The sequence below is a fragment of the Macaca fascicularis genome, chromosome 1, assembly GCF_037993035.2.
Source record: "Macaca fascicularis isolate 582-1 chromosome 1, T2T-MFA8v1.1".
Classification (NCBI taxonomy): Eukaryota; Metazoa; Chordata; class Mammalia; order Primates; family Cercopithecidae; genus Macaca; species Macaca fascicularis.
The window spans coordinates 155,740,984-155,762,618 of record NC_088375.1 but is presented as its reverse complement, the minus strand read 5'-3'; the positions used below and the strand labels follow the sequence as shown (position 1 = coordinate 155,762,618).

Genomic DNA, 21,635 nt, shown 5'->3' with positions numbered 1-21,635 from the left:
TGTGTTTCTTCAATTCTTTATTTTATGTCAACAATTTCTCAGCTAGTCTACAGAAAAAACAAGTTTATTCAAAATACATCTTATTATTTTAACAGTCATTCCCTTTTCACTGTTTGATATTCTGCTGCTTCATTCTCTTATGTTCCACTTTCTGTAACGGAGCTCATTACCAAGGTGGTAGGGGACTAGTTTCAGAGGCAACATGAGTCACAAAAATATCAAGCCAGTGGTTTCCTTCAGGACATTCATATATTTCTTGTGTTAGAAAGAAAATCTTTCCTTGGGTGCAGTGATATCACTCCTGAGAAACCAATTACTTTCCAAATATCTGCAATACTATTTTTGACAGAACCATTTCACGTAGAAAAGCATACTATATCTATATGATACATAATTTTACCTTATTATCTACAGTTCCTATACTGTAAACAGAGAAACTGATTTAAAATACTTTTTGTCTAGTAGTTAATATTGGATAATTTGATGAGTCATTTTTATACATTGGTCATCCACAGCTTGGAATTTTTATTTTTGTGCAGTTGTAATTATCCATCACTCTCCGTGTTTACCTTAAACATCCAAAACAACAGGGGACATTTTTGAACAATCGGTAATACTCTTCTTGAATCTAAAAATTAAAAAAAGGAAAGAAAGAAATGTTACATAACAATCACATTTAATTTTTTTTCAAATCACAATAAATTGTTATATGTGGTTTTCCAAAGTATTATAGCTCAGAATATGTTCATTTAAGTTATATTTATAACTCTAATATCAAGGTTCTTTAAAAAGCATATTTTCCTATGAACAGCTAGGCGATTAAGGCAATAAAGGCAGAAGTTATAAATCTATGATAGTAAGAATTTTCTATCAATTCGGCAACTGATGCTACATGAATATACTAGACTCGACCAAAATAAGAAATTGTTTACCTTTCTAGATAAAACACACAGGAATAAGAAAATGAACATCCCCTGGAAAGCATTGCTGACTGTGAAGAGGTAAGCTGTAACCACCGATGCGTGCACAACATGGAGAACCCCAAAGATCCAGGTGGTGCCAAGAAGGAACAGAAGAGCGAGGGCTCCTCTTGCACAAGACCTATCACATATTAGAAATGTGTCAGTGAAGAAAGCCACGTATAGTTAACACATCTCCCAAATTACTCAAATTATGTGGGAGGTGAGTTTTCACTATAGCCAAGAAACCTTTTACAAAGACCCAATAAAATTTCAAAACTGCTAAGTTGTGCTGCAGTTAAGTGGGACAGCCTTTAGGGTATGCTACTGAACCATGGCAGGGGTGTGCTTCCAAAGTCAAATTACTAGTACCAAAACATGGAATTATGTTTAAAAGTAAGCAATTTCCTTAATCTTAAAATATTTTTGTCTGGTGTACTGCAGTGTGCATGCTTTGATTTCAAAGGTAATGTTGCAGGAATTCCTGAAGGTAAGACATGTATCTGTTAGGAAGTATTTTCCCTAAGAAACTCTGAAAAGTATACCATGTGGACTGGGGTCAGCACATATCTATGACATCAAAGGAGGCTCTGCTTTCCTTTCAGGTTTAGAAGAAAAGAACGTGTAGGATATAAAAACAGGGTTTTGTTTTATTTTGTTTTGCTTTTGCAATACAAAAATATATCAAGATAAATTCATTACAGAATACTGTTTTCTTAAAAATTAAAGAAAAAATACACACACCACTCTTAAATCTTTTCAGCAGAATGCCTGTGACTTTTGGCAAAACAATATTCTATCCTGCTCACTAAGGACACTGCCTTGGAAATGAAGCAACTAATGATTATTCTCTCATTCATTTTTAGTCGAATCATTCTTCGTTGCAGTAGATATTTTAGCAGTATACTTCAGAAAATGAATCATTTTCAACTTTATTAAAACCAGTACAGTACATGAAACCATGACTGGTGAGGACTAAAAGAAAGTAATTGATCAAACATTTACTAAATCCCAACTATAAATCTTGTGCAAGGTATTGAAACTACAGGAGTGTTCCCAAGCAACACAAATAGTACGTTGTTTCCAGTGTTCCCTATAGCATAATTCAGCTCTTCCTGAACAAATCATTTTCAAGGTTTCAATAAATCAGTTTTAAAGCAGGGGGTGGGATGGAGGGGGTGAGTGTAAAGGAAAAGTCATGACAACATGTAAACTAGGAATAACAAAAAAGAAACAGTTATTAAGTTCTGAAAAACATTTTACAAAAGAAAATCACTAAGGCCTTCCTTGCCTTAAAATACAGTCATCCTCTTTTCCCTTTCAAAGGGGTGTATGTTTGAAAAAATTGCTTCTTACCACTTAATCTGTAGTAATTGTAGTCTTAATATACGTACTAAATGCTATTTTCCAATATGTCTTTTAAGTATGGTAAAGTACGAAATCATTTAAAAATAATTCCCAACATTATCGAGTTACTAAAGCTTTTAATTACTAAAAAAAAAAAAAAAAAAAAAAAAGTGAACTTAAAGACACATTTACCTTATGTTCTCAAAGCAACTAACTTCTGGTTTCAACCCTGCAGTGTGACGAAAAACTTTGTATATGATAACTCCAAAAGCCAAGAGATTAACCTGGAAAAAGAATTAATTTCAAAGAAGGGATAGTTTTCATTTTAAATTAGATACATATAAAGAAAATAAATAGTAAAGATTTCAGTAAGATAGGAACTAAAAATCATGGCATTTATATAGTTCTTTACAATATCACTGAATATTATCAGTACAAGTGGTAGTGAAAGCAACTTGTTTATGAAACTTCTTCAGATGTTATCATCATACCTAAAGATTGATGAGTATCATCTGCTGCCACTAATATGATTAATATAAACATTAAGGTAAATTTTGGTTTGGAAAGGTGTATAAACACTAAATAAATCAAATTTTTGTTCAGTAAATTATATACTGTTTCTTTGAAGAAACATATTAGTGATAATTCTGTCAACCCTTTAAAAATTTAGACTGGAAAAGAAAAATTGAAAGATTGAAAAGAAATAAGAAAACTCAACAAAGCACTCTCAATTTCTACTGTGAGGAAATGTTTGAATGTACTTTCTCTCATATGATTTATCTAGATTCTCTCCTAATACAAATGTTAATATTTCTTTTTTTTTTTTATTTAACCTTGGATGCTTTCAAAATGTTCATCAACGAATTAAATGTCTGTTGTTAGGCAAATAAATGTTAATAAATACAGTCTATTATTTATAGTTTGTAATATGAGCCAAATAGAATTGCAGAGTTGTCAACATTTTTACTGTGACTGCATTATGAAAAGTTTCCTCTTATTTTCCTTTTTCTATAGTTTTGAAGACCTACAAGTCATATTTGCAGTGTTAGAAGGCTAAATGAGGGGTATATGTTAAATGTATATATATTCTAATATGAGCATATCAATAATTTAAAATATTAAATATTATAGAAACAGTTGGAAGGCTAATCCCTTATTAAATATATTTTATTAATTCAAGCAGATTTTTCCAAAGACCCTTTGAAATGACAACAGCAAGGTGCAACATTATAATTTTCAGCTAATTCTTCTACTAGCGGTTCAGAAGCTTACAGTTTTCAAACATTTCTTTTTTCTATATTCTAATGAGTTTTATGTATCCTCTCAAAATAAAACTTAGTATATTTTAGTATTACAAACAGCAGTATAAAATAATGGGCCTGAGAATTTCATGTTGTCACTTTTGTATGGAGGGGTCCTTGAGAGGAAATCTCAGAGGAATAAGGGATCTAGTCTCTTCTTCCTGTTTCCAAATGTCCATTACTTCTAATTATATGAGTAATTAATCCTAATTATAGTAGTGCTTCCATACTTTAGCAATTGCAGAGGTGAGATAAATAATATTTAAATTGATTTAGGTGATAGTTCCATCCTCTTTGTATGCTCAGATAATTAACTGAAATGACAATTAAATAATATTTAATTTTATAAGTAGTCTTTCATACTCACGAAACTGGAATACTTAGTATTTTCTAAGTTTCAATAGCTATAGCTTCTTTGTATAAATTTGGAAATAACTCTATTTAATTTTATAAATATATGCACATATATTTATAAATAAGAGTTGTAAAATTTAGTCTAAATAATATATGCCTAACCATTATCGGTTTGAAAATTCTAAAATAATTTTATGAGGTATTTATATTGATCTTGTTATCTCAACAAAGAGTTAGAAGATAAAGTAAATGATAAGAAAAACTGTTCTCTAGATCCACAAATTTACCACATAATAGTAATTTCCACATAAATAGTAATTTATTTAAGTTTCTTAAACTTCTGTTTTCAATAAAACTGACTTTGAAAAATAGTTGCTCATATTAATGGTTTTTCAGAAGTTCACATTCATTTTGGATATGCTCTTCTACATCACATGCTGAACTAGTGAAGAGAGGAAATGGAACATTCCCTGAGGTGATCCAAATCTTGAAAAAGTACATTTTTTCCCTAAAAAATGGAAAATGTTTATATACTTATAAAACCCAGGTGCTGCTGGGCAAGTGGGAGACTAATTCTTATTCCATTAACACATATTTTCCCAAATTTAGGAGAAAACAGATTAAAACATGTTTATCAAAAGGTGTTATAGTTTTATGTTATCCAAAAATCACAAACATACTGATTATATAATCCACATTCATTGATAATAATACAAATATGTGGAACTTTTTATTTTCACTTATGCTAAGAATTTTTTAAAGGGCCTATAAAGTGTCTTGTGCAGTGGCAAGGGCTAGGTACCTATTAATGATTAAAACAGACATGGTCTTTTGTTCTCATAGATTCTATTGAGAAACAGATAGTAAACAAATAATCATACAATCCTTATAAATCTACAAACTGTGATAAATGCTATTAATTCTCACATTAGAACTGGTAGGAGAGACAAAATGGACATGTAAGATTAGAATGAAGGTTTAGGAAGTACCTGTCTTGGGACTTAGCATTTAAACCCAGATTTAATCAGTTATAATACATGAGCAGATCAAATAATGAAGGGACAAAAAGTATTCTATGGAGAAAAACAGCAGAGGAAAATCCTCAAGGCTTGAGGAGCTAAGAAAGTGACATTCCTATATACAATTGATAAAGGTGGCTGAAGTATAGTAAACAAAGCGAAGAGTGGCATGACATGAGTTGGGTGAGGACAGGGACAATTATCACTTAGATTTTATTTGAAGTGCAAAGGTTTATTTACTCGTTTGTTCAATAATTATTCGTGTACTATAGGTCTTCTTCTTAAAGAACTTATAGTATGCTGGAGAAGATGACCAGAAAACAGGCAAGTGCAACAAGATTCAGAAAGCACTATGTAGTTGTTTACTTAGTGTCATGAAATAACCCAGGTGATTGCACCCTAAACAGGGATTTTTAAGCCAGTCTTGAATGACCAGTAGAAGCAAAGGAGGAAGACACAGAGAAATAAATGATTACTGTGAACATCAATCATTAGACCTATCTATATATTCTCACTTCCTAGGTGTTCAGATCCAACGGTTCATGCCACTCTTTGCTTTGTTTAGTATACTCCTGGCCTTTATCAATTGTTTATAGGAATGTCACTTTCTTAGCTCCTCAAACCTTCCTATGCTGTTTTTCTCCATAGAATATTTTTTGTCCCTTCATTATTTGATCTACTAATGCATTATAACTGATTAAATCCGGGTTTAAATGCTGAGTCCCAAGATAGGTACTTCCTAAACCTTCATTCTAATGTTACATGTCCATTTTGTCTGTCCTTAGGCTCAATCTAACTCTTCCATTTGGAAGTCTAATAGGCACTGTGAGTTAAAGAAAAGTCGGCTGGGCGCAGTGGCTCACGCCTGTAATCCCAGCACTTTGGGAGGCCAAGGCGGGCGAATCACGAGGTCAGGGGACCGAGATCATCCTAGCTAACATGGTGAAACCCCGTCTCTACTAAAATACAAAAAATTAGCCCGGCATGGTGGCGGGCGCCTATAGTCCCAGCTACTTGAGAGGTTGAGGCAGGAGAATGGCGTGAATCCAGGAGGCTGAGCTTGCAGTGAGCCAAGATGGCACCACAGCACTCCAGCCTGGGTGACAGAGTGAGACTCCGTCTCAAAAAATAAAATAAAAAAGAAAAGTCAAAAACCAAACTGCTGTTCTTCCCACAAATAACCTATCTTTTTCTGCAATCTTCCCCATCTCAAAAAAAGTTATCTTATTCTGTCATCAGTCAGTGAACTCTTTATTTCTACCTTCAAAACATATTCAGAATATGACCACCAACTACTTACCATTTCCACAGACACTATCCTGAAAAGGGCCACCATTATGCCTCCTCTGCACTACTTCAGAAACTTCCTAATTGATCTCTCTTCTGCCGTCCTTACTTTCCTATAATCTATCTCATCACAGCACTCAAATTGATCTCTCTAAAATGTAAGCCACATCTTTTCCCTGTTCAGAATCCTCCAATGGCTTCCTATGTCATTCAGAGTTAAAGTAAAAGATCGCACAGTGGGTTTTAAGGTCTGAAATTCAGAGGTGACTATGTGCTAGCAGCCCTCACTCTTGGCGCCTCCTCGGCCTTGGTGTCCACTCTGGCGGCGCTTGAGGAGCCCTTCAGCCCGCCGTGGCACCGTGGGAGCCCCTCTCTGGGATGGCTGAGGTGGGAGCTTGTGGGGAGGTGTGGAGTGAGAGGTGGGGGCCGAACCCGGGGCTGCGAGTGGCGCTCGCAGGCCAGTGCAAGTTCTGGCAGGCGCCTGCTCGGCGGGCTCCTGCACATGGAGCGGCGTGCCGGCGCCACTGGCCCAGGACAGTGAGGGGCTTAGCACCTGGGCCAGCAACTGCGGAGATTGCATCGGGTTCCCCAGCAGTGCCGGCCCGCCAATGCTGCACTCAAATTTTCGCCTGGTTTAGCTGACTCCCCGCCGGGCAGCGCTTGGGACCTGCAGCTCGCCATGTCTGAGCTCCTTCGCTGCTGTGGGCTCCCGCATGGCCTGAGCCTCCTCAAAGGGCGCAGCCCCCTGCTCCGTGGTGCACGGTCCCATTCACCGCCGGAGGGCTGAGGAGTGCAGGCTCGGCTCGGGAGTGGCGGGCAGCTCCACCTGCAGCCCCAGTGCAGGATCCACCAGGTGAAACCAGCTGGGCTCCTGAGCCGGATGGAGCCTTGGAGAACTTTTCCATCTAGCACTCTGTCTAGCTCAAGGATTGTAAATGCACCAACCAGCACTCTGTGTTTAGCTCAAGGATTGTAAGCACACCAATCAGTACTCTGTTAAAACGGACCAATCAGTTCTCTGTAAAACAGCTATCTGTAAAATGGACCAATCAGCAGGATGCGGGTGGGGTCAGATAAGGGAATAAAAGCAGGCAGCGGAGCCAGTAAGCAGCAACCCTGTCTGATCCCCTTCTACGTTGTGGGAGCTTTGTTCTTTTGCTCTTTGCAATAAATTTTGCTGCTGCTCACTCTTTGGGTCCATGCTGCCTTTATGAGCTGTAAGACTCCCCATGAAAGTCTGCAGCTTCACGCCTGTCAGTGAGACCACGAACCCACCAGAAGGAAGAAGCCCCAGACACATCTGAATGTCTGAAGGAACTAACTCCGGACACACCATCTTTAAGAACTGTAACACTCACTGCGAGGGTCCCTGGCTTCATTCTTTAAGTCAGCAAGACCAAGAACCCATCAATTCTGGACACAAAATGATTTGATCTCTGCTATACCTCCTCCCCCAAGCAGTACTTCTCTATCTTTTGACCACTTCACTCCACTCACAGTGAGTTTGCCATAGTTTTTCCAGTACCCCATGCACCATGCCATAGGGTAGCTGAACTTGGGCACTAAGATATTCCCATGGCTCATTCCCTCACCACTCTGTTTAAATGCCATCTTGCCTACAAACTCGGTGCCATGTACTTCTATTAAAAAACCAAAAATCAAATGATAAAATCAGACCTAAGTTTAATTTCAGGGAAATGTAGAGAATGACAAGTATTCTTTACTGTTTTGCACAATGCGAACTTTGTATGCCAACATGTTCTTCCCTTGCCTTGGTCATTAAAAAACTGACACTCTCCTTGACCAAGCTCGAGCCAGGTTCCTGTGAGCCCTCTTCACAACTAGGTAAGCCTTGACCTTGGGCTTCAGTGTCTGATCTTGTGGAGTCCAATTTTAGTAAAATTCCTGATAAGTCAGTTTAGAGAGAATCTCCTCACTAATGATACCTGATCATTCTCAATACCTAGTCAAATTCTTCAACTCACATCCTTGATATTTTGTCATCCTGACTTGCCATTCAGTAGGAATCCTGTTAAGTCAGTTTAGCAAGAATTCCCCTTACCCATGTTGTCCCTTCTCAGTAATTATTCCATTACCCTTAACTGGCACCTTGGCTATAAATCCCCTGATTTCAGCGTTGGGCCAATCTACCTCCCCTGACGTAGTTTTGACACCTATCACAACAGTCCTGAATAAAGTCTCCCATGCCATTTAACAACAGTCCATAACAATTTTTTTCTTTAACTCTGTTTCAGAATAATAACTTTTACCAGAAAAATACTTACCTAAATTATTTAGAATATGTTTCTCTTTCATTACTCAAAATTTCCTGAATTATACGATCCAAAGTTATATTACAATATTCAGCAAAGTTGTAAATTAAGAAAAATACAGGTTTTCGCAGTTATCCCCCGTTGCCCAGTTACCCCCAATGTCATATTAAAATATCCAGCAAATTTGAGGTAACTGGCAAAACTCATATTTACTCCTTTATATTGTCTGTGCCCTCTCTTTATCCATAAATATATAAGCTACTTTAAATCCTTTTTCTAACAGTGTCAAAGCTATAAATAAAGAATCAGTATCACCTAAAGACATCTAAAGACACATGAGTTTATGTACTTAGAGGTGGAAATAAAGCTTACACGGTATGGAAAAAGATCTTTGGGGAATTTTATAAAATAAATATGAAGCATTTGAGGTGAGGTTAAAAAAAAAAGGATACCTCAAAAAAAGATGATAAACAATTAGAAAGCATTTCTAATAATAAAAAATAGTTTTCAGTTAACCTGGAGGTAATGACTTGCAGAATAGATGATAAAAGTCTGCATTTTGGGTTGAGCAGCTAGAAAGATACTATCAACTTTGGGAGGCTGAGGCGGGCAGATCAGGGGGTCAGGAGATCGAGACCATCTTGGCTAACACAGTGAAATCCCGTCTCTACTAAAAAAATACAAAAAATTAGCCAGGCGCGGTGGTGGGTGCCTGTAGTCCCAGCTACTCAGAGGCTGAGGCAGGAGAATGGTGTGAACCCGGGGGGCAGAGCTTGCAGTGAGCAGAGACCGCGTGCCACTGCACTCCAGCCTGGGCGACAGAGCAAGACTCCCTCTCAAAAAAAAAAAAAAAAACAACAACAAACAAACAAACAAAAACATACTATCAGCACTGTTTACATAACAGTGTCTAACATCATGATAGCAGACTTGGGTAATACTTCAAAATGTAAGAAAAATCACTGGTATTCTTCTGAATTAAGAAAATAGTGCTTTTCAAATGAGATGCACTTTTACTCCTTAGTGCATACCTCTGTGTGCTTATTTAATTCACTGTGGTCCCTTTATTAATCTCTAAATGTTAGCACCACAAAAGCACCAGGGATAACTAATGATTTATAAATGAACATTCCTTCATTATCACTTTTGTCTCTCTTATTTTTATTTATTTATTTTTTTAACAATTTTAGATTGTCAACTTGGGTTCCATGATATTTTGATAGAAATAAACAGGGCAAGGACTTTAGATGGCAAGTATAGGAACTTTGAAATTCAATGCTGCACTTCAGAATACAGAAGAGAATAAAAATAGCTGTGAAGAAAAAAAACATCACTCAAAGTCATGAACACTTAACCCTTGAGATAAAGCGATATTTTAAATTTAAAGTCATTTTTATTTCATCTTAAGTGATATTTATCTATAAAGAGACCTGTTTCTTAACTTCAGATACATGCAGCTCATATATTTCATGTATTTCAAAGCTTAGCACATACATTTTGTTGTTTGACAGTATGTTAAAATTTTTTAAGTGTCTTTATAAAAAAAAAAACAAGAAATTTAAGTAGATGAGTTGGTGAAAGAATGACAACGAATTCTGAAGGATTTAGACCTACAGGTACATTCAACCCAAAGGCTTCAAAATCAGACTTCAAAATGAAGCATCCCAATCAATCATTTTTCCTTTCTTAGTTTTTTTCTCAATAATTGATGAAGCCATCTATATGCTGATGTTAGATCTCATCGAAAAAAATGAAAATATTTCTCTTACGGCACTTTTAGACCCATGCTTAAATTTTTCATATATATATATCCAACAGAATCTGGTTCATTTAAGGATGTATCATAATTACAACGTCTTTGCTCTTTCAAATAGTTTTATTACCTTCAAGTCAACTGGCCTATGACAGACCTGCTTTTGCCATGTACAACGGATGGGTTTCTATTCACTGGCCTACTGAATAGCTATATACAACAGCTGTTCATTCTCAATCATTATACCACTGCAGAAATCGCTATGTATGTATGTATGCACTTATTTTGAGACAGGGTCTTTGCTCTGTTGCCCAGGCTGGAGTGCAGCAGTGCAATCATAGTCCACTGCAGCCTCAACCTCCTGGGCTCAAGCAATCCTCCCACCTCAGCCTCCTAAGTAGCTGTGACCACAGGTGTGCACCACCGTACCTGGCTAATTTTTTGGATTTTTAAGTAGAGATGGGGTTTTGCCCTATTGCCCAAACTGGTCTCAAACTTCTGCGCTCAAGTGATCTGTCCACCTAGGTCTCCCAAAGTGCTGGGAATACAGGCGTGAACCACCATGCTTGGACCTATGTAGTTATTAATTTAAGCATCAAAAATTTAAATTATGCTCTATTAATTGTCCATGAGTTAAGTTGGAATCAAAGTAGTACAGGTTTTGTCTTCTGTCTGATTTACTTTTTTTTCTTAACCATTTCCCAATTGAGATTACCATATTAAGTGCCTTAGTTACAATGCTTATCACAGAGTATCAGAAAATTGGGTGGTGTAAAGCAGAATAATGCCCCCCTCTCCAAAAAAATGTCCACATCCTGATTCCCAGAACCTATGAATATGGCAAAAGGGATATTATAGATATAATTAATGTTATAAACTTTAAGATAGGGAGGTGATCCTGAATTACCTGGTTGAACCCAATATAATCACATGAGCCTTTGAGGCAGAGGAGATTTGGTGGAAGAGATAAGGCAAAAGTGAAGTGGAGGCAGAGAAATTTAAGCAGGAAAAGACACCAGGAGCTGTTGCTGGCTTTGAAGATGAATGAGATCATGAGTCGGGAAAGGTGGGAGGCCTCTGCAGATTGAGTAGGAGCCCCGTCTCACAGTCAGCAGGGAAATGGGGCCTTAGTCCCACAACTGCATGGAACTCAATTTGGCCAACAACCTGAATAAAAATGGAAACGAATTCTTCCCCACTCCCTCCAGAGACACTGATATCTTGATTTTAGCCCAGTGAGACTCTAAGCAGAAAAAACCGCTGCGCCATGCTATACCCAGACTTCTAACCTACAGAACTGTGAGATAATACGTTTGTGTTGTCTTAGGCCACTGAATTGTGGTAATTTGTTATAGCAGCAATAGAAAACTAATATAGGGAGAAATACACGCACATGTACATGTATGTGTGTGTAGGTATGATATGGTTTGGCTCTGTGCCCCCACCTAAATCTCATGTTGAATTGTAATCTCTAGTGTTGGAGGAGGGGTCTGGTATAGGTGATTGAATCTTGGGGGCGGACTTTCCCCTTTGCTGTTCTTGTGATAGAGTTCTCATGATGATCTGGTTGGCTGAAAGTGTGTGGCACCTCTCCCTTCACTATTTTTCTCTCTCTGATCACCATGTGAAGATGTACTTGCTTCTCCTTCACTTTATGATTGAAAGTTTCCCAGCCATGCTTCCTGTACAGCCTGAGGAACTGGGAGTTATTCAAACCTCTTTTCTTCATAAATTACCCAGTCTTAGGTAGTTCTTTGTAGTGGTGTGAGAATGGGCTAAATACAATGTGTATATGTATATAAATGAAATACCCTATAATTATAGTTTTAATTATCTTTAAAGTAGTATTTATTTTAAACTTGATTTTAAATCTCAAAAGGTTTAACTTAATATTAAATTGTGTAAGATTTAAAATCCAGTTTAAAATAAATACTAATTTATAGTACCTACCATATTTCTTCTGTAAAATTCTTAACTTTATATGTCCTTCACATAGGATTGCCAGATGTTGTAAATAAAAATATAGGATACCAGTATCTTGGTTCCAAATATTAATATTAATTCCACACAATATTTGGGATCATATTTACACTTAAAAATTAATCCATTGTTTATCTAAAATTTAGCACACTTGGCATCTGGCATGTCAACCCTAACTTCATAGCTTTCAAGTTTTGTTCACATCTGATCTTTTTATAACGTGAGGACATAAACTTCTTAGTGGAAAACCCCAAGAATGTCACCCTCTTCACACAGGTTGATCTATAATTGTTTGAAAGAGACCTCAAAGGAAGAGGGGCTAAATTTTTAGATGTTCCAACTATTGTGGAAACTGAATATATGTGTATATGTTAAAACTGATAAAATGTCCTAAAAGTGTGTAGTCTATGAAAGGGCACATAAAAGGATTGAACCCAGAAAATGATACATTTGGGCTTGGCAGAACTGTTTCTCCTTGGAGACTCCTTGGTACATATGGTACAGTTGTGTATGAAAGCAGTGGATAGAGCCAGTACCTGATAAACACCTTTTGTTAGTAAAATAATGGTTAGAAATAAAATGTATAATGCACAGGTATAAAATGGTATTAGTACATTTGTGAAAATTCACAGCAAGTATGATACCAGTGTTTGGTCACCTATTGTCAGATTTGTAAGAAAGATAGAATAACTTTCAGCCCCACATACAACTACATGACACTGTTAGGAGGTGTCTCTCTGCTAACACCATGAGCCTCATCATGTTCAGCACTCACTAGGGTGAGGATTTAGCACACTTGGGAATATCTACAGAGCTAAAAGATATTTCTCTGCTGAGGTTACCAACACTCAGCTCAGCAGAAAGCAGACCTCAGAGAAATGGGAGTGCAGTCTATAATTACGTGAAAAAAAATTAAGTAATCTGAAACACACTGAAACATCTGAAACCATAATAAATATATTCAGGTAGGCTCTTTTATATCACAAAAGGAGAAAAATTTTAATAGATCACTCTGGGATAGTAACAGTATCATAAAAATGCAATGAACTCTTGAGATTTATACTTTGGTAAACAGCAATGTTGTCCTACCAGGCATTGACTGCAGAGGAACCCAATTAGATGAATAATCACTCTGAGATGATGTGGCATTCTGCATGTACTTAAAAACTACTGTTATACTGAAACTCAAGTAAATGATCACCTCCACACCCCCCAAATTAAAATTTTGAGTGCTGATATTAATTGAGTATTTTCTATGTGCCAGACATTGTTCCAAGTCTGTTTTATTTATGAATTTATTTAACCCTCTCACCAACTTTCCAGGATAAGCATTCTTTGCCTTAATATTATCACCATTACCATTATTATTTCTGTTGTTGCTCTTATTATTGTATTTGTCTCACATTTATGGCAACAGAGGCAGAAAGAGGTCAAATAACTTGCCCAAGGTAATACAATTAGGGGGTAACAGAGCCAACATTCATATCTAGTAGACAAGTTATAGAGTTTATGCTCCTGAGCACTTTACAAAGCTACCAAACTACATATGAAGGAACAATAAAGAGAAGCTAAACTGACATCTACAATTTTAAGAATTTAATTATACAAACATTTATTTACATGTGTAGCTAACAATTACTGCCTTTGAGAAATAGTTAAAGGAGAGGAACAACATATTAGTAAGCATTAATATGGTTAGCTATTTTGCATTAGTGTTCATTCAAATTAGTCATGATACCAGTGATGAAGCCCTTGTTAATAGCCAACAGGATTTAGTGTACTGTGCTAATTATCCTTTACTGGAGACACGTGTCCTCACTGTTCTCTGTGGTGAAGGGATTAAAGAAGGTGGTAATTTTTCCTGTTCTGGTTAACAACAAAGCTTTCCATCCTTTAGAGTCCAAATATAACTGTATAACCATTTCATGATAGTGATTTCCAAAGTGGATTGTCAAAAAAATATCAGTTGGGGTACATAAAGAACACATTCGAATTCCAACTGATACTTTCTCAAGGAAAAATTAAAATTTAATACTTAAAAAATGAATGACATTGGTGTCCTCACTTTTTCCATGTTCTATGGAGTGAAGTCCCATATCAGAGCTGAGCCATTCTGAAGGCGGTATTTCTTCCTCAAGGTGGAGAAGTCCCCCCTCTTTATCTTTCAGCCTACTGCATCATATTGTATACATGCCTATCAGCACACACTATTTAGTTTTAATAAAGTAATCCTAATGAAATGGACAAATAAGACTTAAGATGTCTCCAAGTGCACTGTGTTAAAATTAATACTATTAAGGAAAATACAAACAAGAAAATGACAAACTGACGTTTTTCTTACTTCTGAAGTGTGTTATTTGCCAGCCAGGCTGCAAGTCCATGTAACAAGTCCATATAAGCCCATCATGGCTAAAATCTGTGAAGATCTAATCAGATTTGATTAAATGGTATTACAAAACTCCAAATATTAAGACGACAATTGGAAGCATGGATTTAGATCCAGTTTCAGTCATATTTAAAGTTATGAATATCCATGAAACATTTAGAAGCGTCTAGTAATATTTTCTACTTAATAGTGGAAGTTTTAAAATATCATGTCCTATTGGCCGGGCGCGGTGGCTCACGCCTGTAATCCCAGCACTTTGGGAGGCCGAGGAGGGTGGACACGAGGTCAAGAGATTGAGAGCATCTTGGCCAACATGGTGAAACTCCGTCTCTACTAAAAATACAAAAATATTTGCTGGGCATGGAGGCATGTGCCTGTAGTCCCAGCTACTCAGGAGGCTGAGGCAGGAGAATTGCTTGAACCTGGGAGGCGGAGGTTGCAGTGAGCCGAGATCACGCCACTGCACTCTAGCCTGGCGACAGAGCGAGATTCCGTCAAAAAAAAAAAAAAAAAATCATATACTATTGAAGAAAATCTCTGTTCTTCATGATAAAATTAACTAAAATAATACATGGAACATAATGTAATAACCCATGAAGTAATACATGGAAAACAAATAAAATAATGGCACCAAATTTCAATGTATTTCTTTATATACTCCATTAAAAACTTCTAGAAAGTGCAATAATAAAACATTACTGAAGATCTGAAGAAATAAGTATTAGAACAGAGTACCTAGAGTTGTAGATCTGCTACACCTGATGTGAAAGTACAGATTTAATGTAGTTTTGAGGTTGCAGCTCCCTGATAGTCATTTAAACCAAGTATTGAACTTAGATCTATACCTTTGAATTGCTGCATTTAAAGTATAATCAATATTTCATTAAAAAAAATGAAATGTTAATATTTTAGTGAGAATCATATTGATCTATTTTAAATATTGTTATTTCATCTTTCATTCTTTAAATGTATATTTTAAAGTATGTCTTACAATATATATTATATACTGTATAAGATAATTTGCATAAATATTAGTAAACTAATAAATGCTAGACATTTTCAAGATATAAAACATACATTTAGTGAGGTGCATACTTTTTACTGATGGGTGTTTAGTCAAAAACAGTTGAAAACCGCTTTCTCATATGATATGACAGTTTTAAGAAAGCAACAAATGCACCTTCAAAATAAATGGACTAAATGGACTTTAGAGCCACACTCATAGGTTCAAATTCCAGTTCTCATACTTACAAGAAAGTTAATATATTTAATTATTTGTGTCTTGCTTTCCTTGTGTGTAAAACATGGATAGTATTGGTACTTATAGGTTGTTTGTGTGTATTAAATTATATAACTGATGTAAAGTACTCCAAAGAGTGCCTAATATTTAAGTTCTCAATAAACATCAATTATTATCAGTAATGGTTATAACATGTATACAGAATTATGGTTCTTCCATATTGTCTTCAAAATTTGAAGTGACCGAAAATACATGTAATGTATATTTATTCAACAACTGGATAATTGGATAATTATCATTTTGTGATATGGTTTCACGGGACCTGTCAATAGCACCTTAAAATACCAGAACTTACATTTGTCAGTCTTTAGTTTTGGGTAATATGTTGTTAATATAGAGGAGGGAAATATTTTCCACTTTCAGGACTTTCTTCTAAAGTGATGTCAGTAAAATAAGTACTGAAATGGATATAATTCAAGAGTATGTTGAGCATTTATCATTTGTGTAAACAATTCCTCATTTCTGTTGAAACTTCTCTGGGGTAGAACTGTAATTTACAGGTCGTAAACCTGGCTACCTTCAAGAAATTTATAGAAAGAAAGAAATAACTATATTGCAAAGGGTAACCCACAGAGTACCTGGAATATAAGAAAAATATTCATAATTAATCTGTTATGAAATTCTGGGAATTTTATGAGGGTAGATAGCTACCTTTTCTTACATTTCTCTAGTATAGAGCTGGGGTTAGCAAACATTTTCTGTAGAGGTCCAGAAAATAACAGTTTGAGGTTTTGAGAGCCATATGGCCTTGATCACAACTACTCAACTCTGCCACACCATTAAAACAGAGAATACATAAACAAATAAATGAGTGTGGCTGTATCCCAATAAAACTATTTACAAAAACAAACCACGCTCTTTGATGACTACTGATCTAGAATCCAAGGTCCACAAGGACAAAGACTGTTTTCTGTTTTATTTGGCGATGTATTCTCAAGGCCTAGAACAGTGTTTGGAGTATACAAGATGCTCAATAATCGTTTGTTGAATAAATAAAAGGGTAAAGGATAGACTCTATATTTAAATCCCAAGTACCCTTAATAACCTTTGTAAAGGAGCATTTAGCCATTAGTTTGACTAAACATTTTGAAAAATTACATTTTTATTTTGTCTCATATTTTGCAGATTGTGACATAATAGTATATAATTAGAAACAGAATACTACATATGACAATAGAAACTAAGAGATATAGCCAAAATTATCCAAATATAATTATTCTCCAGGAATAACTCTGAGTAGGGAAGAATAATAAAGTTACATCTGTTGATGTGGATAGACACATTGAACAACTTTCAATATTTTGCATCTAACAAAAACTAAAGTTTCATGGATTTTATGATATAAATTCATTAATCTAAGACTTGGGCACACTGGTAGGCCACAACTAAATTCTTAGTCAACAAGTTGGCAGGATATTTCTCTATTAGGAAATTAATCCTCATGTTATAGCTAAATAATTGCTCTATTTAATTATGGCTAAAATCCCATCCTAATACATGATCATTTTAAGCATTAAGATAATATTAGCACTTCATATTTTTAACATGTTTCCATTAGGAATATTTTAATAGTGGTATTTTTTTTTTCAGTGTTTGAGGGAATAATTTACAAGTCTCAAAAACAGAATCAAAAGGCAGAGAGAACTGGACATTTGTATCCATGAAGAATAAAGTGACCCACATGGGAGTAAGTGAGCTACATGGGCTTATCTTTATCACTGGTTTTTAAGTGTAGATGATTTTAAACCATGGAAAGGAATAAAGGTAAAGGAGAACAATTGCATGTGAAGAGCATTTACAACAATGTAATTGTTTGTTTGATGTAATGTGACAATGAATACTACATAATGAACTCTTTCTTATTAAGATACAAGCAATGAAAAATATTTCTTGTATATACTTGCAATAGAAAACAAGAACAGAAGTTAGTAAGAATCAAACATTTTAAAGGAAGTTTATAAAACTGTAAGCTTTAAGGTACAAAAACTTTAATATAAATTTATATAAATTGCTTGCTGAGAAGCTAAAACAGAACTTGCGCAATTAAATTCAAAGGTATATCTAAAATTATTGCCAATTTAAATTTTCATTTAAAAGGCAAAAATAGAAGAGATGTAAGTCTGTTCCCCAAATTATTAAGAATTGTCCTTTTCTGACTTTTAAAGAATGCTCTAATAATTTGGTTTTGTTTTTTAACAGTATCTCTGTATCTAGAGTTGATACCATTATCCCCATCTACATATTAGAAATTCAGGGCATGGAAAGAACCCATTGTTTGTACTCTTCACTGTCCATATTGCTTTTGAAAACTTCTGACATTGTCTGGCCAGCACTTCATTTCATTCAGTTCAGTGTAAAGCCTCAGCATTAAAATTCCTACTGAAAGCATGTCATAGGTAGATAGATTGATATATATAGGTAGATATAGTAATCATTTCTGAAGAAAAAAGTAAATAAAGTAAAAGTGATAGTTTATAATGAATGCTGCACATACTTTTCTGAAATTTTTTTTCAAAATAATCTCATGTCCATGATGATTTATTTCTTTAAATTTCCATTTTAGGGAAGGAAATATCATTTCTGAGTAACCTTTCTTGGTGCATCATTTATTTATTCATTCAACAGTGTTACTTGAGTGAATTCTACATGCTGACCCCTAAAGATAATATACTGGGAGCAAATCCATAAGGTTTTGTTTTCACAGAGCTTACAGCACTCCTTTGAGAAGACAGATATTAATAGGTTATTCACACTAACACATGTGTAATTATAGAATGATAAAAGTTTTCCAAAAGGAAAAATTGGGCTTCTATGAAAGAATTTAACAATGAGATTTATTATGAACTAATGAGTCAAGCAGGACTTTCCTTGGAAAGTGTTGTTTGAGTTGATATCTGAAAGACAAATGAGTGGTAACTAGATGGAGGTATGAACAGAAGGAAGTGATAGGGAATGTTTTAGTGCAGAGGTGCTGAGATGGGAAGGTACACAGAACCTCTCAGGACGCGTCAAGAAGCCAGTGTGACTGAATATGGAGAGCTCGTGAAAAAAGAAGCTGAGCAGCAGACAGGGTCTGCTGAATGTGCACTTCTGGGTAAAGTATCCACATGTCCCTGTTTGCCTGGGCTGGTTGTCATTTTGATCAGATACAACCAGGAGGAATGATTTTTGCATCAAAAAGAATCTTAAATGTTTATTCCTTGGGAAGCCCTGAAACTAGACTGCACAATGTTTCCATATGAGAAAAAGAAATCAAGACCAAGCCACGCAGACAGTCCATTCTCTCAAAATTTGTAACTCATATTTTGCAGGGAATATTAAAGGGGACAGAGGGATATGACAAACACTTATGGAGAAGTTTAAATATCTTCAGCTGTGTAGAACAAGAGCTCTGCAATGGCTAAGAAAGACTGATTCAAAGAAAGTCTCCCTCTTGTAGAAGATCAGCTTGGGGAAGGAAATCGTGTTACTTTCAGAGGATGATCAGAAGTCCAAAGATGATCAGAACCTATACTGTGCTCTTGGCCAAGTTTAAGGATTTTATGGATTGTTAGTGAATAGGAGCTTGACAGTTTTGTCTGTTAATTACAAAAGAATGCACATAACTTGCCTTAGTGTAATCAGCCCTTTTCAAACAATTGGTCTACAGCTTCAAAAAGTTCCCCTTCCTGTGTCCAGGTGATCTCATTCACCGGGGCCTATTGTGCAGTTGGGGGAGGGGGGAGGGATAGCATTAAGAGATATACCTAATGTAAATGACGAGTTAATGGGTGCAGCACACCAACATAGCACATGTATACATATGTAACAAACCTGCATGTTGTGCACATGTACCCTAGATCATAAAGTATATATATTTTAAAAAGTTATAAATAACAGAATGCCTCTAGGTATTTTTGAGTAGATAAGTCAAGATTGCAGTATTATAGTGTAAAAATCTAGTAAAACATCATATTTTATGAAATGCTGTCACTATTTCGATTTGCATGTATTACAGAAGCTTCCAATAGGATTTACTGAGATACATTAAAAGTGTTTTGTAAAGATTAAAAGACTATAGGAATGTAAAGTGAATAATAATTCTAATGACTATCTTGCTTTACCAACATCCATAGTTTTTCCCTTTCATCGTATCATTATACAACATCCTTCACTATAAAGCTACATTTAGAAGGAAATACTAGAGATGAATCTCATCTTAACCAGTTATTTCCAACTGGGCTTTAGAGACCCAAGAGTTTTTAAAAATATTTTTTGGATTCCTAATTTCTATGAGTTCATTCAACTTTTAAGACATTTTCTAATATCTGTCTTAAGGACATTACCTTTGAAGGTATTTCCAGTAAGAACATCTCTCTCATATATAGGAACATATTAAAACTACCAATGTATTATTTATGTTTTTTTTTATAATTCCACTTTTTCTTATTTTGAATTCCAGCTATCTATTGTTTCAAGAAGGTCAGAATAATATGAAAAAAGTGGAAAAATGTTACAGGCACTGAAATACTTATTAATACATAATATGGATAAAGATTAGAGTATTAAAGTGCCTTGAACCACAGAGGTCACTGAAAGACGCACCCAACAAATATGATGACGTTAAATTAAAACACGTAATTAAAATGTTAATGCCATTATCCATAACATTTAAAATTACAATGAGTAGTGTTTCTAATATAACTTTAATGTGGACATCTAAAGTGTGTTGCCAAAACCATGATTTTCATGATTTTTCTCATGGTATGCTATTTATAGAGGACTGTAAAATACAATCGTATTCAAGATACTTAACATCCATGTCTAGGCTAGTGGTTCCCAGTGAAGAGAACTGGGAATATCATCCCCCAGAGGACACACGGAGGGGGAATTTTGGTTGTCATATTTAAATGGCGGTGGTGCTACTGGCATCTAGTGAGTAGAGACCAGAGATGTTTCTAAACTTGTAATGGCACAGATAGGACAGCCTCCACAACAAAGATTTGGTCCAAAGTGTCAACTGTGCCATTACTGTGGAATCCTAGTCTATCACAATGCTTTTTGGTTTATATATTCCAATCAAACCATTTAGTTTTATTATCTGCCTCAGTAGATAATAATATCTAGCGCTGGCAAAAGCGTCAGAAAGAGAACACTCTCATATATTATTGGTGAACCTATCAACTGAAGTAATTGTTTTGAAGGGTAAATTGTAAATTTTAAAATCTGTATATACTTGCATTTCTTCTTCTAAGAAGTAGTTCCTAATAATTTCATGTAATGTATACATGAAATTATATTGCAATAAAGATGATCTGTGCAGTATTATTTGTAATAAGTAAACTTTGGAAATACATTAAATATTCATCCTTAGGAAAGTTATTAAATAAATTAGCACATAGTCATAACATACATGATAAAAAGAGGGTAGAACTGTATATTCTAACAAGGAAAAATAAATATGATATATTACAGATAATAGATAATTGAGGTTTTTTGAGTTTACAATCAAATACACATACAGCAGAGGTCTAGAAGGATACAGAGTAAATATTAAGAAAAATGTATTTATGGAGACAGAATGAGTGTACGATGACATATTCATATTTTTACCTTGCACAGTCTTGTAATATTTGCCTTTTTCCTATCTTTGGCAATTTGTGCTATTAAAAAATGTAATAAGAATGTCTCACATAA

At 35.3% G+C, this 21,635-nt stretch overlaps 1 non-coding gene across 10 annotated transcripts in view; it reads right to left on the bottom strand.

Moving 5' to 3' along the window:
- The window catches only part of LOC101865577 (adhesion G protein-coupled receptor L4), a 118,266-nt gene continuing 96,631 nt past the window's right edge, over window positions 1-21,635 (bottom strand). For 8 of the 10 annotated variants that reach the window (XR_010577600.2, XR_006691266.3, XR_010577605.2 and 5 more), the window contains 3 exons: window positions 2,499-2,590; window positions 933-1,101; window positions 1-628 (listed from right to left, as the gene is read on the bottom strand). This is a non-coding gene — a transcript (adhesion G protein-coupled receptor L4). The remainder of the gene's footprint in view (window positions 629-932; window positions 1,102-2,498; window positions 2,591-21,635) is intronic. The other 2 variants (XR_010577606.2, XR_012429183.1) reach the window with 1 other exon arrangement.